General features: G+C 47.9%; 1 protein-coding gene across 1 annotated transcript in view; it reads left to right on the top strand.

Annotated features, from left to right (window-relative positions):
* Positions 1–11,840, top strand: part of MAP6 (microtubule associated protein 6) — a 68,846-nt gene that overhangs the window by 1,677 nt on the left and 55,329 nt on the right. The window lies entirely within an intron of this gene.

Raw genomic sequence — 11,840 nt, 5'->3', positions numbered from 1 at the left:
CCCCCCCAGCGCCCTTCTCCAACCCTTGTCCACCTGCCCAACACCCCTCCTCCATCCTCTTTGTGTCCACCCAGTACCCTCCCCCAACCCCTGTCCACCTGCCCAGTGCCCCTCCTCAATTCTCTCTGTATCCAACCAATGCCCCTCCTCCATCCTCTGTGTCCTCTCTGTTGAAAGGAAGCTAGGGAAATCTCCTGCCATCGTCCCCCAACCTCACCCCAGATATAGCTCCCTGTGGTGTGCGGGGCCATTTCCTACTAGCTAAACACAATAAGAATCACTGGCTCTGCAGCTTCAAGAACTTTCTGGGGGCTCCTCCCACCAATGCAGTCTCACCAATAAATCACCCTTTTATTTCCACCTCCCCTTTGTTTGTGACTGTATGTGTTCACACGCTGGGCTAATAAGCCTGCTGGCCACTTTTGCACTATGTCTGCAAGCCGTTAGGAACCAGGGAGGCTTTGGGCTGGAGGCTTCATAGGAGCCCAGGGTAAAAAATCAGCTGGGCTGAAGCATGGCCTGTGAGCTGAAGGCAACTTGTGGCGTTTAAAGCCTGCACTGTGCCTTTAATCCAAAGGGGCCTCCGGCAGAGGCTACAGGTGGGAGCATGCATTGGTCCAGGTTTATAAGAGCAGGAGGTGTCTGGGATGAAAACGGACCTCCACAATGGGCTTCATTTGATGCAGATTAGGTGTGTCCTGCAGGATCCTGCAGTTGGAGGGTGGGGCAAAGTTTTGTCACTGCTGTGTGAAATGCATTTGATTGAAGTAGTGTGCTGGCTGCTGGGGGAATCACATGTTTCAGTACATATAAGCCGCAGGTTTTCCCCAGCACTGATGAAGTAACTTCTCTTCTTGGTTTTCTCTTTTGATTCTCAGAAGGCAATTAATGCCTGATTTCACATGAAAATGGACCTCCCTGTGGTTCAGAATGAAATGTAGCTGCTGTAAGGTGTTTGTTTCTGGCTGAAGAAGTATGATGTATTGTAAATAAAAAACAAACTGTAACAAAGAGGTGGCAGGCTGGAAGTATACACACATTGTCTAGACCCGACCGGAGCGTTGATTTCCTTTTGAAATCGGAGCGTTTCCTTGGTGCTGCTTTCCAGATCTTTCCTTGACAGAGGAAACTAGGGTTCTATAGTCCTGAGAGCAGAACTGGTGTTTTTTTTGGTGACAAAATAAATTTTGCAATTCCTCTGTCCCCTCAACCCCCATTAGGAATGGTTGGTGTTTCTAGCAAAGGGAATGAGACTAATTAGCCCATCTCATGGGTTCTGCAGATGACACCTGTCACATAGCAGCATGAGAAACAATTCATGTGAATCTAAAATGTATACTTAATTTAGCTCCTCCATTTTTCTACTTGCAGTGGGGAAAGGCGCAGTTGGCATTCAGCTTGAAAATCATGGATGTGGTAGATGTTTCCTTCTTATGAACTAAGGCTAAAAATTCTGGGCCTGATTCTTCATTGCCCTGCACCTTGGCAGCCATGTAACCATGTGCAAAGCGTACTCCTGTGGGAATTCTGCGCCAAAAAATTAAAAATTCTGCATATTTTATTTGTCAAAATAGCACAATGTAATCACACCCATTTCAATTATTTTGGTGATTTATTTCAAAGTACTTGTCAGCAAGTATGTCTGTAACAATACAGACAACTAAAAAAGATTCAGGAAATGTTTTTTTGACAGATAGATTCTTTACTAAGCATATTAATACAGAACTCTGAGTAACAATTCATTTAAACTAAAATACAGAACCGTATTTCCAGCACCCCTTACAAGCAGTACAAAGGCTTGGGGAAGTCAGGGATAATGGAGGAGCTGAGGGAGAGGGAAGTAATTGCTGGGAAGGAGCCTGGGAGTGAACTTGGATGGTTGTTGGGTGTGGGTGGAAGAAGTATGCAACATTTTTTTTGGGAGGGGAGGGATTGTTAGGGAATTGGAGAGCCTCCCCCATGCAGACCCTGGCTGACCCCTAGTCTCTCACATTCAGTCAGGCACATGTGCTCCTGTCCCCATGTGTCCCTGCACCCCCACTCAGCCCCCCCTCTTTCCCCTGTCCCCATGTGTCCTTACACCCCTCCCCCCATCCCCATGTGTCCCTGCACCCCCAGTCAGCCACCCCTCCCCCTCCCCCATGTGTCCTTGCAGCCAACTCAGCTGCCCCCAATCCCCATGTGGTCCTGCACTCCCACTCCCATTCAACTCCTGCCCCAGTCTGTTCCCCCATAGTCATTCTGAACCCCAGTCTGTCACCCCCCCAGCATTCCCATATGCCCTGCTCTGTCTGTCCCCCCCAGAAAAATCCCGGGCCTCTTCACCTGGCCCCACGGACAGGGCGCTGTGAGGAAAGCAGGCTCTCCTCTTCTCTCTCTGCATTTGGCTGCTCTGGCCGGTGAGCCAGCTGCACTCTGTTCTGGCACCACAACAGTCTCTGGTGGGCGAAAGGCGTAGGGGTGACCAGACAGCAAATGTGAAAAATCGGGACGGGGGGGGGGAGGTAATAGGAGCCTATATAAGAAAAAGACCCAAAAATTGGGACTGTCCCTATAAAATCGGGACATCTGTTCACCCTAGAAAGGCGTAACTGCAGCGCCTCTCCAGCAGAATGTATTTTCTGCGGAGAAAAATAATCTGCCCGGGACATGAACTCTGCACATGCGAAGTGGCACTGAATTCCCCCAGGAGTAAAAGTGGGTGTAAAAGAGTACCACTCCTATCTGACAACGTTTTCACCCTCACTTTGCACTAGTGTAAATGATACCCCGCCATGAAGAACCATGGTCTACACGAGCCTCATTCTGATTTCACATTCGTATAAAGCAGCAGTGACACCTTTCAAAGTCAATGGAGCTGTACTAGTGTGAGAGCAGAACGGGCCCAAAGAATCTGATATGAACATGCCCCCTGCAAATTAGCTCACCCTTGTGAACAAAATTTTAACCTAAAAAGTTTAAATAGAAAAAAACGATCTCTGAAATGTCTGTTTATGGCTAGTATTTGCAAAAGTCAGAAATTAATGTGTATCTGTCACATCCCTGTAGGAAATGTCGGAGAATTAAGCAGGGCTTTTTGGTGGGGGAAGGGGGTTAGTAAGAGCCCTCGGATTTGTTTTGGAGTTGGGACTGATATTGGATTGAATCAAGGCTCCAGTTGTTATCGGCTGATGTCAAAGCTCTGCATGTGACACTAGGGACCTTTATATTGTGAAATATCTGGTAGGAAGTTTGAAGGACAAAGGAACTACAGTATTTGGCCAAGATTTGCCAAAGTGACTAGTGGTTTGGGGTGCCTCAATATTTAAGGGAGCTCGTCTGGAGATGCCCTAAAGTGGTTTGATTTTTCAGAAAGTGCTGAGCGCCTGCCCTCTAAAAACCAGGCTTCTTTAAGATGGTCCCAAACGTCACTAGTCCCTTTTAATTACAGATTTTCTTGACCTTTTGTTTGTTTATTTGGTTTGGGTCAAGCAGAAATAGCTTTTGCCTTTGACATTCCTTGCTTGTTGTTTAATGGTAGGAATAAAAGGTAAACGGTGTCCTTGAATCATGTGAGAGCTGACATGATAAAGTGCCGTACTCTTCTCTGTTCTACCACATCGAGTAAGTGGATATTTAGATTATTTACATACACAGAATCACAGCCCTGGTGCACTGGTTAATGCAGTTGATTGTAGCATCTTTCGATCGGATCAGTCAGTATTTTGATGCCAGGACTAATTCTGAGGATGCAGTGGATATAATGTAACAGGTCTGATCAGGTCAATTCTGTTTGGTATGCTTAATAAAGGGCAGGTTTATGTCTGTTCTCTGAGGCTGTTGGAAGGGTAGGATGACACCCTTCGCCCCCCTCCCTCCATGCAGGGAGCAGTCATAATTTAGCTGATTGCACTCCCTTCGGCAGGAGGCATTGCCCAGTGCTAACACGAGTGATCACCACTGCAAATGGGGCTAGCCACGGCCCCATCTTCACACTAGCTAGCGCCAGTAGGCATCACTGGGGTAGCACAAGCTATACCTTTCCTCTACAGGTGAAGTAACTTCTGCAAGTGATTGTGCTTCTCCCTCGTTCTTCTAAAGGCATCATGCCTGCTCCTGCCTTGTGCAGGGGTAATACCTCCAGCTGCTACCCTGCAGATGGTGCATCCTCTTGAACACAGGGCAAGATCCTTGAGCCATAGTAGAGTCCTACCTTTGGAAAGAAGTTATTTACCATCCAAATGCTAAAAGCTGCTTTGGAGCCTGTTTGCTGCCATCTGTCATATGAGCCTGTACCTATTGGGTTCCGGGAAGTGGGCGGCCCACTGCTGAAGGACCCCCCCAGCCTAACGGGAGGATCTACATGACCTGGAAACCAAATGATTTCGGGGGACAGCTAATGAAATAACAAGGACACGAGTGCGGTCAAAGGGTCAAAGGAAGGGAGCCTGACGGGGACACTGAGCAGAGCATATGAGCCTGTACCTGTTGGGTTCCGGGAAGTGGGCGGCCCACGGCTAAAGGATCCTCCCCCAGCCTAAGGGGAGGATCTACAGGACCTGGAAACCAACTAATTTCGGGGGACAACTAATGTAAAAACAGGGACAGGAGTGCGGTCAGAGGGTCAGAAGAAGGGAGCCTGACGGGGACACTGAGCAGAGCATATGAGCCTGTAGCGGGGCAGTTACCCTGCTCCTGGGGGAAAAGGCAGGCTGACTGGGGCAGCAGCCACAGCTGTGGCCACACCCAATCAGACCACAGCTGGCCCTGATATAAGGGCTAAGGGAGGAGCTGGGTTACTCTCACTCTAGCCTTGGAGTGGGAAGGACTTAGCTGCCTTGGAGCACAGGATACCTGAAGCAGAGCAGTGCTGGGGAAGGGCAAGAGGAGCTGGGGAGCTCCAGCCTGGCAACTCCTCAGGCTGAGGCCTTGTCAAAGGCCTAAGGAGGTATTGGGGCTACAGAGGTGCAGCTTGGGGATAGGCAGAGGCAGCTGGTCCAACCCCTTTGCCAGTGATGAGTGGCCATTACAGACTGCAGTTTGCCCAGAGAAAGGGGGCTGGATGACTAGCAGTAGCCACTGAGGGAAGGTGGGCTTAGAGGGTTGGGGGTTTCCCTGACAGCGGAGACCCAGAGTGTGGGGGTACTGCTGTGGGCAGAACCCCAAGGAAAAGGGGCACCGGGGTCCAGGAGGGGGGACACAGGGCCTGAGGAAGGAGAGACACCAGCCAGCAGGAGGTGCTTTGAGTGCTGGAATCAAGCTAATTCCCGGATGATCAGCAGGAGGCGCTGTGGCGGTGAGTCTGCGATCTGCTATAGAGCCCATTGTTTGGTGTTTTGCAAAGTGAATCTTTAGCAGTAGAGTCCTAATTCCTTTGTCAGTCTGGGTGTCCGGCATGTGCTATATAGGCTCTATCTTTAAAGCCCTGGAGGTGTTGGAATCAATGCTGATTGAAGGGCCTCAGCACCTGGCAGGATTGAGCCTTAAGTCTGTGTAGTGTATTACACCTTTTTGGTATCACGTCTTCGCCCGGTATTCCTCTTCTTTGTGCTCTCATTTTAATCCTGTTACTCCTTGGAGCGTGTCACAGGAGGGGAGTGGGCTATAAAATGGTCTCTCTCTCTCTGCACTTGCCTCTTCGTTTATACCGAAGTGATGCTTGCGCTCGTTGCCAAATGATTTCTAGTTCTTTGTTTAATATGGAAATATTTAAGAGTTATTCGTTGTTTAAACAATGCCAAATTCTAGAAATCCTCTTAATTATTGAAAAGCTTTCTGCTCCTCGTCAGCACGCTGTGCGTGTAGTCTCTCGGACACTTACATTTCCCCCTCCCCGCCAAGACATCAAATAAGAAAGAGAGTGTGCCAGAGACTAAGGGCACAATTTGCAAACTTGAATGCCAGAAGTTTAGACAGCTCAATGTACAGTAAGGCACATACTGTAAATACCTGTTTCAGGCACCAAACTGCTGATTTAGGCATGTAGGACCTCATGGCATGTGAATTTCCCTACACAGGTGTGTGAATTTCACCCGTCCGTGATGCAACCAGCTAGATAAGTACGTAAAATCCAGATTTAGGTGCCTACCCTCTGGCGCCTACATTTGAAAATTTGCCTCCATGTGCTCATTAAATGTCGTGTTGTGTCTGATGCGAAAGCCACTTTTGACTTGCACTAGTGTAAAAATTAAGGGAATTGCTGAGCTACTCTTTTGTTTCATGTTTAACTTTATAAAAAAAAATCAGGTAAAACGCTGTGTCTGAAAAGTGTTTTTAAAATGAGCTGCTGGGGCTTCAGGCATTAAGGAAATATTGATGGCTGAATTCCAATCACCTGAACTTAAGGAGTTAGACCCTAATCCTGTCAGGTGCCAGGCTCTCTCTGCCCCCAGTGACATCAGCACAGAACTTTACTCAGCATCTTTCAGGATCAGGCCCACAAAAGCACATTGTAGGCAGAGAAGGGAGGGGCTGGGTGGATACAGATCTGTAGCCGCTGAGCAGAGGTGCTTGGGGGCATTGCTTGCACAGGGCAGATAAAGGTGAAATGCCGCCTTCCTTGTACCACTGGATAGCCAATGGTACAAGGACTGATCACACCTTCAAACCAGTTGGCTATGCCTCCTTCGGGCCCAGCAGCAGCAGCAGTACCAGCCCCTTCTCCATCAATGCTAAAGAGTGCTAGGGTCACCGTTATGCCTGGGGTCTCCATGGGTGTAATGGGGAGGGAAATGGCTTCCTGTGTTTTCTTTCCATCCTCCCCCAGCAAAGCCAAGTAGGGGCAGCCAGAGATCAGACCCTAAGCTCAACATACTACTATGTTCAGGTCAGCAAGGACATTTCATATTGGTGCCTGTCCTCTTTGCCCTTAGCTACGCTAATGCACAGGCGGGGGCTGGCAGCCAATATTCAGAGAACAGATGACTTGGGAGATTTTCTTACAGTCCTTGTTGCTGCTGAAGATCAGCGTAATGTGATTACCCTTTAAGGCCATGAAACCGGTCTCCAACCGAAAGCAAATGACAATTCAGTAGCAGATGATATTCTGGTTATAGGGATGCAATGGGAATAGGGCCTGATTCTGCACTGCTTTCTCTAACAAAACTCCCACAGCACTCAGTGGGGATTTCACCAGGATCAAGCCTAGGAAGGGGACGCACTATTCTGGGGTCTGCTAGAGGGGGCTCGTGAGAGCTGGTCATGAAAATTCTGACACCTAATTAAAGCGAGGCTTGGGGCCTGGTTTCCTAGCCCATGTTGGAGTCGCTCCCCGCTCCCTCCCCCCAGGATATGGCTAGATAATCATTTCCGCCAGCATTGACTTACTCACAAAAATAGTTCCGAATGTACAAATGGACAAGACTGAATCAACGGGTAGATATACAAGACAAATCGATGCGGAGGACGTTCCCCATTAACCCTACAACATCTTCATTCGGGGGTGTGTGCAGAAATTTAACTTTGACCCCTTTTGGGGGGTGGTACATTCTGTGCTCCCCTTCCCCGGCTCTGGCAGGAGCTCGCTCTCCCCTCCCTCTCTCTCCCCGCCGCCCTGGCTCTGGCTGGAGCTCACTCTCCTCCCTGCGGCTCTGGGGAGGACTGGAGAGTTCTGTGCCCCCGACGATTATTGGGCGGCCTGTGCCCCTGCTTGCCCCTCCCCCCGTGCACACCCCTTCACCTCCATCCTTCCCTTACAGGGCTCATCTACACGGGCAGAAAGGGGGCTCCCTACAGTTGTGTTAGCTGAGTTGATGTAGCTCACCATTGAAAAGTTCTCTTAATACCCCACCCTCTTTTGCCTGTGTAGACAAGCTCATAATTACTCCCGCAAACACTGAGATTGAGAGCTCTTTGGAGCCAGGACTGGCTTTTTGTTCTGTGTTTGTACAGCCCCTTGCACAATGGACTGGGGCTCCCAGAGGCTATGGAAATACAAACAATAAATAACACATATTGGCATGATATATTAATTATTCATATTTCTCTGTATTACAGTAGCACCTAGGAGCCCTAGCCCAGGACCAGGGCCCCATTGTGCTAGGTGCTGTACAAACTGCACATGGCAGCACATCACTGACTGCCTGAGGGGAAATCTTGCTCATCTCACTCCCACGTGCAGCTCCACTGGCTTCAAGGGGACTGCACCCATTGGCAGAGGGAGCACAATTTGACTCAGACGTCTGCACTAAGTGGATACCAGTAATCTGTTGTAGATGCACATATCTGAGATTCTCTTCTGTCTATGGGCTCCTCTGTAGTGTCAGAGCATCTCACCATCATGCATAGATTTTATTCTCACAATGCCCCTGTGAAGCAGAAAAGTACTTTTTTCTTTACATATGGGGAAGTGAGGCACAGTGTAGGCTAAGCCACATGCCCAAGGGAGTCTACCCACACAGGGAGTCTGTGGCTTGGCAAGGAGTTCCCCATTCCAGCCCCTTTGTGCCCCAGAACTGCCCTAACGGGGCAGCTGGGGATTTCAGAAGCATAGAGAATATGCTCTGTGCTGTTCACTCCAGCTCCCCACCATCCATAAGGACCATCTTGCACTCTGATGAACCCCACCTGTATAATGGCCACGAAGGCCACTGATTCATTAGGATAACTACAATCACATCATCTGAGTACCGGCCACCAAAAATCAGGCCAAACTCAATAGCCTCCAAACTGGTGGAGAACACAAAAGGACCACTTCATAAACATACAAGAAGAGGGGGGAGGGATAGCTCAGGGGGTTGAGCATTGGTCTGCTAAACCCAGGGTTGTGAGTTCAATCCTTGAGGGGGCCATTTAGGGAACTGAGGTAAATATCTGTCTGGGGATTTGGCCGGCTTTGAGCAGGGGGGTGGACTAGATGACCTCCTGAGGTCCCTTCCAACCCTGATATTCTAGGATATCAAGAGACGTGTATCAACAACTCTACAGAACACTTGCATCAATCCTCTGAGGAGAACCCTCCACTCTCAGCGTTGAGGAAGTAAAAGAAGGACTTTCTGTGATGAAAAAAGGGAAGGCGGCAGGCCCTGACAGTATTCTGCCAGAATTAGAATTCCTCCACCATCTGGTCCCTAAAGGACTCCAAGAGCTAGCAACATTGTACTCTGCTACCGTAAGGACCAAATGGATCCCTGAAATATGGGGTGAGGCCATAGTAATTGCCATTCCAAAGCTTGGAAAGCCCCTTGATGAAGCGGGAAGCTATAGGCCAATTTCTCTGCTATGTACGACCTATAAACTCCTTGAATGTATCCTCCTCAAAAGAATACGCCCTTTTACTGAGCCAGTTATCCCTGTCGAACAGGCAGGCTTCTGGCCAAAATGTAGTTGTTGTGACCAAGTTCTGGCACTCACAACTCACATTGAGGCTGGCTATTAAAAAACAACAACTAAAGACTGGCGCAGTATTTGTTGACCTGTCATCTGCGCATGATACTGTCTGGATTAAGGGCCTGATGCTGAAACTTGCTAAAATTATACCTTGCTACCAAATACTTTGCCTGTTGTGGACCATGCTGAGTAATAAATGCCTATGGGTGTACCTGGGTAATAAGACCTGCTCACCCTGTATCAGAAACAACGGGTTACCACAAGGCTCTGTACTTGCACCAGTCCTTTTAAAAATTTATGTAAGTGACATGCCTCCAACTAAATCACAAACATTTGGATATGCCGATAATCTTGCCATGATAATCCAAGCATCAAATCTCCATGACATTGAGACAGCATTAACTGAGGACCTCCAAAATATGGAACAATATTTCCAGAAATGGAGGCTCAAACCAAACCCTGGAAAAACAATAGTAAGCGTGTTTCATCTTGATAATATGAGTGCCAAAAACACACTGAAAGTAACATTCTGTGATAAAAATGTGCAACATGATTACACTCCAACATATCTCGGAGTGAAACTTGACCGCACCCTCTCCTTCCATGATCATGTTGAGAGGGTAGTTGCAAAGATGAGAGTCAACATAATCCAGAAACTAGCAGGTACAACTGGGGTGCACCAGTATCAGTGCTGTGAACATCTGCAATAGCACTTGTATATTCAAGTATCAGAGGGGTAGCCGTGTTAGTCTGTATCCACAAAAACAACAAGGAGTCTGGTGGCACCTTAAAGACTAACAAATTTATTTGGGCATAAGCTTTTGTGGGTAAAAAACCCACTTCTTCATCACGGGAACCCTTAAGTCAAATCCAACACCATGGCTACATGTCCTGTCTAACATCACTGCCCCGCCAATACGTCGAACTGCTGAAACTTTCTGCGAAGCTCAGCAAATCCGGAAAAACAGATGCCTTCCTATTCACCAAGACCTTGACAACGCCCCCCTTCCCCTCCTGCAATGTCTTGCGTCCCGCAAGACTTTCTGGGAACATTCATCTAGCCTCATGCAATCAGGCTATGATCAGAAGGAGGCTTGGAAAGCAGATTGGGTTAAACAAGACTTAAAAAATAAGCACCATGTGCCAGATCCCACAAAGAAGGTTTCTTGGGTTTGACCTTCCACGGTCATCTTGGTCAACTCTGAACTGAATTTGAACCAACCCTGGTAGATACGGATATCTAATGCACAAATGGAAAATCAAGGACTCCCCCGTGTGCGAGTGTGGTTCCCCACAACAGACCATCGAACATATCACTACCTACTGCTCAATTGATAAATATGAAGGAGGCATCACTGCAAGACATTCTGCTACTCCTGATGTAGCCATTTGGCTCGATCAACTTCAGGTGAAATTGTAGTTGCTGCTCTACACCAGCCATACGAAAGAAGAAGTGTAAGTGATGGGGAAAGCAGCCCCTGCCGCTGACTCTTGGTCCCATGGCCATCACCTCCATGATCTATCTCAACTAGCCCATTGTGTTTCTCGTCTGGTAAGTGGATTGTGCTGACTGGTAACAAGCCCCCTACCAGCAATGGAGAGTCCTTACAAAATCACAGCAAGCGAATGGGGCATTTGACTAACTGAACGAAGAAAGATGCTCTGCAGGGGCAAAAGGTAGCCAAATAAAAGCAACCGAGCCGGGTTGGCCAGCAAGGGACAGGTACGTGACTGACAGTGGCAGGGTCTGACCCCAGTGATCTAGTTCAAAGGGGGATTAGCTTTATTTTAAAACCAATTGTGATCATCAGCCATGGTTGAATGGAGGGGGAAGTACTCGTGTATGATACTCAGTGATTGAACCCATTTTTGGCTTTCTGCTCTGCAGCCTGACAGGAAAAAAACAGGCCTACATGACTTGTCCAAATGAGCTGGGTGGAAGAAACCAAATTTGTGGTTTTCAGCTGCTTGGAAAACTCTTGCTGGTGAACGGAGCCCTTTTACAGACATCTATAGCCCCTCTTACCTTAGTAGCTGAGCATCTCTCAATGCATTTATCCTCACAGCACCCATTGTACAGATGGGCAACTGAGGCCAGAGAGACCAAGTGACTTTCCCAAGGAAGGTTGTGGCAGAGCAGTCAATATAAATGTGCATACAATTTAGCAGTGGCATTGAGTCATGGAATCCTAGCGTTTAAGGCCAGAAGGGACCATCTGATCATCTAGTAAGACCTCCTGTGTATCAACCAAGAGCTGAAATGACACCAAAGTATTACAACCCACAGGACCTATTGATTAAAGCAGGTGAGAAAGTGAGGAATGTGTTGGGTGAAAAATTTAAAAAAAGAGAGAACATTTTGGTTTTATCAATGAAAAATGTTGAAGCAATTTTTTTAAACTTTCATGAAAAAAAAATCCCTATATTTTGGTGGGGAAAAGCTTGCACTCACTTCATCCCCCCACCCCTTTCAGTGTGTTTTTGGCACTCCTATTATCAAGATGAAACATGCTTACTATTGTTTTTCCAGGGTT

The sequence above is a fragment of the Terrapene carolina genome, unplaced genomic scaffold (assembly GCF_002925995.2).
Source record: "Terrapene carolina triunguis isolate 2854851 unplaced genomic scaffold, T_m_triunguis-2.0 Scaffold97, whole genome shotgun sequence".
Lineage (NCBI taxonomy): Eukaryota > Metazoa > Chordata > Testudines > Emydidae > Terrapene > Terrapene triunguis.
Note: the sequence above shows the minus strand (reverse complement) of the source record. Positions and strands in the feature narration are given on the sequence as shown.